Below are 5,258 nucleotides of genomic sequence, written 5' to 3'. Positions count from 1 at the left end.
AGGCCTTCTTGGTGAACTACTCCGGAGTGACTATGCCAGTGTAGGCGGTGGGCGACAGAAGGAAAAAGTCTGCCGACGCAGCAACCGTAAGGAAGTACAGAGAGGTGTTGGAGAAATAGGCTGCTCAGAATTGACAGATTTTTTGTTTGCCATCTCTCCCCAGTTTTACACAACCTAGGAGAAAGGGAGCCATTGGCATCAAGTAGTAACAGAATGCCTGCCTGGAGCTTTAAAACAGTGGTTCCCAATCTTTTTTTGATCAGGGACCACTTTAACTGGGACAACTCTCCAACATTAGTACCAAAAGGGCTATGAATCAGTTCTCAGGTCAACTTTAGATTTGGTTTGGTTATTTGGGGTGCTGATTCATAAAATTGCATTGGATAGACCACATCAGCTCTCGTTTCTGATACAGAACATATGCCATCCAGTAGTCATCATCTGCTTGCTCACAGAAAACCATATTTAATAATCTAGAGCTTATTTATTTTTGTGGGTTTTTTCGGGCTATCGGGCCATGTTCTAGAGGCATTTCTCCTGACGTTTCGCCTGCATCTATGGCAAGCATCCTCAGAGGTAGTGAGGTCTCTTGGAATTAGGACAGTGGGTTTATATATCTGTGGAATGGCTGGCGTGGGGCAACGAGCTCTTCTCTGCTGGAGCTCTTTGCCCCACCCCAGTCATTCCACAGATATGTAAACCCATTTTCCTATTTCCTACAGACCTCACTACCTCTGAGGATGCTTGCCATAGATGCAGGCGAAACGTCAGGAGAGAATGCCTCTAGAACATGGCCCGATAGCCTGAAAAAACCCACAAGAACCTAGTGATTCTAGCCATGAAAGCCTTCGACAATACTTATTTATTTTATTTATTTATTGTGCCATCAGCAACCAGACATTTGTATTACATTTTTAACAAAAACAAACAAACAGACAAAACAGAATTTGCAAGTTTGGTAGTTGATTAAATGTCCTTTGACCAGTATCTGGCCACTTGGAGTGCTTCTGGTGTTGCCGCAAGAAGGTCCTCCATTGCGCATGTGGCAGGGCTCAGGTTGCATTGCAGCAGGTGGTCAGTGGTTTGCTCCTCTCCACACTCACATGTCGTGGATTCCACTTTGTGGCCCCATTTCTTGTGGTTGGCTCTGCATCTCGTGGTGCCAGAGTGCAGTCTGTTCAGCACCTTCCAAGTCGCCCAGTTTTCTGTGTGCCCAGGGGAGAGTCTCTCATTGGGTATCAGCCATTGGTTGAGGTTCTGGGTTTGAGCCTGCCACTTTTGGACTCTCGCTTGCTGAGGTGTTCCTGCGAGTGTCTCTGTAGATCTTAGAAAACTATTTCTTGATTTAAGTCGTTGACGTGCTGGCTGATACCCAAACAAGGGATGAGCTGGAGATGTCACTGCCTTGGTCCTTTCACTGTTGGCTGCTCCTTCCCGGCGGATGTCAGGTGGTGCGATAGCGGCTAGACAGTGTAATTTCTCCAGTGGTGTAGGGCGCAGACAGCCCGTGATAATGCGGCATGTCTCATTAAGAGCCACATCCACTGTTTTAGCGTGGTGAGATGTGTTTCACACTGGGCATGCATACTCAGCAGCAGAGTAGCATAGCGCAAGGGCAGATGTCTTCACTGTATCTGGTTGTGATCCCCAGGTTGTGCCAGTCAGCTTTCGTATGATATTGTTTCTAGCACCCACTTTTTGCTTGATATTGAGGCAGTGCTTCTTGTAGGTCAGAGCACGGTCCAGAGTGACTCCCACTCTGGGTGTGCTGCAATGCTCCAGTGGGATTCCTTCCTTCCCAGGCAATCCTCAGAGCTTGAGATGCTTGTCTGTTCTTAAGGTGAAAGGCACATGTCTGTGTTTTATATGGATTAGGGATCAGTTGGTTTCCCCTGTAGTAGGCGGAAAGGGCACCTAGAGCTTTGGAGAGCTTCTGTTCAACCATCTCAAAGCTCCCAATCTCAAATCTAGAGCTGATGTGGTCTTAAGTGGCGGGGGGGGGGGGGGGGGGGGAGGAAGGGGACTGAGGTTGTTAGGAATTGTGGGAGTTGAAGTTCAAAACACCTGGAGGGACAAAGTTTGCCCAAGCCTCAGCGATCTGGACAGTCGAAGGGGTAGCATTGGATGAATAGTATTGTATTTGCTTTTTTCACCTCTTGAAACGGGTGTAGCTTTCCTTTGCACTTGTTCCACTACCATGGTGATGGCATACATCCCAGTTGTCATGGTGTCCTCCCAAACCTTGGTTACTTGCTTCTCCTTTCTCTGCAGGTAATGGCTACCCACGTCCCCATGCCTCCAGGCCTTCCACAGATGCTCAAGGCGGGCATGAAGTATTTCAGTGGCATCCAGGAAACCCTCTTCAGCAACATCACAGCCTGTAAAGCTTTGGTGCGCTGCTTGCGTACTTGCTACGGTCCGCAGGGCCACAACAAGCTGGTGATCAACCATCTTGGCAAGACGTTCCACACTTCCCATGCTGCCACCATCTTGCGCGAATTGGAGTTGGAGAACCCCGTGGCTTGTTTGCTGCGCTCGGCTGCTGAAACGCAAGAGGAAGAGACGGGCGATGGCACAAATTTTGTTATCCTCCTGGCGGGGGCACTTTTGGAGAATGCTGAGAAGCTGCTACGGTCAGGGCTACCAGTGGTCCACGTTCAGTCTGGCTATGAGATGGCTTGCAAGGAAGCTTTGCGCCTGCTGCCTAGCCTGGTGTGTCACGTGCTGAAAAACCCACGTGACGTGGATGAGGTGCGGTTGGTCCTTCAGACCATTGTGGGCAGCAAAGTCTTTGGCCACCAGAAGTTCTTGTCCAAACTGGTGGCCAAGGCTTGTGTTTTGGTGATGCCTCCAGAGTGTACCACCTTCAACCCGGATCTCATCCACTTATGTAAAATCCCAGGGGGTGGCATCACCGACTCTTGCCTTGTGGAGGGGATGGTCGTCTGCAAAGAGGTTGAAGGGACTGTCAAGCGGGTGGAGAGAGCCCGTATTGCGGTCTACTGCTGCAACTTTGGCGCACCGGGATTGGAATTAAAGAGCACTGTAGTCTTCGACAACGCCACAGACATGAAGAGCTACAGCAAAGGGGAAGAGAGGCTCGTGGAGCAGCAGGTCCTGGGCCTTGCAAAGGCTACCATCAATGTGGTGGTGGTTGGAGGGAAGGTGGACGATTTGGCCCTCTTCTATGCCAACCGGTATCGGATACTGGTGGTCCGGTTGACCTCCCGCATGGAGCTGCAGCACCTGTGTACGGCTCTGGGAGCCACTCTGATGCTTGACATAGCCGTCCCGTCTCCGGAAGAGATTGGACACTGCCGCCGCGTCTACATGACCGAGATCGGCAGCACCACTGTGGTGATTTTCAATCAGGATCCTACCACTCGTCCTGTTGCCACCATAGTGCTGAGAGGAGCCACCAGCGACATGCTGGATTGCTTGGAAGAAGCCATCCATGATGGAGTCAACGTCTACAAGATTTTGGGCAAGGATGGCCGTCTCTTGCCAGGTGCTGGCGCAACGGAGACGGCGCTATCGGTGCGGCTCAATACCCTGGGGATGTACTATCCAGGTTCGGAGCAGTATGGAGTGGTAGAGTTCTCCCAAGCGTTGAAAACACTCCCTGCCACCTTGGCCGAAAATTCAGGCCTCCGAGTCAATGAAGTGATGGCCAAGTTAGAAGTGCAGCACCAACTAGGTTTGCAAAACACCGGCATCACATTGGCCTTGGAGGAAGGCGGCACCATCGACGCCGCCAAGGAAAGCCTGCTAGATCCATTCTTAGTGAAACAACGAGGCATCCGGTTGGCCACCCAGATGGCCGTCACACTGCTGGGAGTGAGTGAAGTCATGGTGGCCAAGAAGAGTGGCGGACCCAAATTCAGAGGGGAAAATCCCAACTGGGACCAAGAACCAGATGAACTGGACTGAGATGGAGCGCCCTCATGATTTCAGGGACCAGGCTATAAATAAAGTGCAGTTCATTGCGGTTGATAAGTCTCATTGTCTCTATGATTGGTACAAACCAGGCCAGGGTTGCCATTTTGGGCAAGTACAAGGGGCATTCATTAAAGATTTCCCCAGACCCACTTCTATTTATCACAGGATGCTGAAACTGCACACGTGCAATGATATAAGTCTCTATAGGTTATGTGCCAATTTACAACTCAGAACTGATAACGGTCTTGATTTTACAGATGCTGAAATGGAGTGAGGTTTGATAATGGACCCAGTGGAAGACAGAGCAGTCCTCAAGTTCCTTGACTTAAAAGGCCTCACACCAAAGGAGACGTTTGATGAGATGAAAGAGGTTTATGGTGAGGATTCCTCATCATATGATGGAATCAAGAACCGGCATCGTCAATTCCAATGTGGTTGGACTTTGATGCAAATGGATCCCATTCCAGGGCCACCCCACTCTGCTATTGAGGAACACACCATCCAGCAAGATTTTGGAAAATCGCCGGGTAAACATTTGCCACCTGGCCCAAAATGTCAATATAAGTGTGGGAGCCATGGAGAAAATAATCCAAGACCATCTTCTCACCGGGTCCCTTGGCTACTCACACCTTTCCAGAAGCAGGAATGAGTCAGATGCTCTCAGGCTCTCTTGACAATGATGTGCCATGGAAACCAGGAGGACTTTTTCAACAGACTGATCATACAGGAGGAAAGCTGGGTCCATCACTCTGATCTTGATATTCAATTTCAGTCAATGCAATGGAAGCATCATGACTCGTCGCCTCCAAAGAAAGCATGGCAAGGTCATGCTCACAGAATTTTGGGACCAGCACGGAGTAGGGTTGATGGATTTCCTAGCAAAGGGTCCCATGATCATTGAAGCATACTATGCTTCTCTGCTGAGAACATTGTGGGAGGTCATCAAAACCATGAGACAATGTGGCATGCTCACCAAAGGTGTCCACCTTCTGCAAGAGAATGCACCAGTTCACAACAACACACCTAGAGTCATAGAATCATAGAGTTGGAAGAGATCTCATGGGCCATCCAGTCGAACCCCATTCTGCCAAGAAGCAGGAATATTGCATTCAAAGCACCCCTGATAGATGGCCATCCAGTCTGTTTAAAAGCTTCCAAAGAAGGAGCTTCCACCACACTCCGGGGCAGAGTCCCACTACTGAACAGCTCTCACAATCAGGAAGTTATTCCTAATGTTCAGTGGAATCTCCTTTCTTGTAGTTTGAAGCCATTTCTCCATTGCATCCTAGTCTCCAGGGCAGCAGAAAAAAAGCTTGCTC

At 49.6% G+C, this 5,258-nt stretch overlaps 1 pseudogene; it reads left to right on the top strand.

Moving 5' to 3' along the window:
- The first annotated feature begins 2,274 nt into the window (after positions 1 to 2,274).
- Positions 2,275 to 3,930, top strand: LOC132779822 (T-complex protein 1 subunit theta pseudogene; annotated as a pseudogene).
- Positions 3,931 to 5,258: the final 1,328 nt, after the last annotated feature.

The sequence above is a fragment of the Anolis sagrei genome, chromosome 6 (genome assembly GCF_037176765.1).
Source record: "Anolis sagrei isolate rAnoSag1 chromosome 6, rAnoSag1.mat, whole genome shotgun sequence".
Classification (NCBI taxonomy): domain Eukaryota; kingdom Metazoa; phylum Chordata; class Lepidosauria; order Squamata; family Dactyloidae; genus Anolis; species Anolis sagrei.
This window is presented reverse-complemented; position numbering and strand designations above follow the sequence as displayed.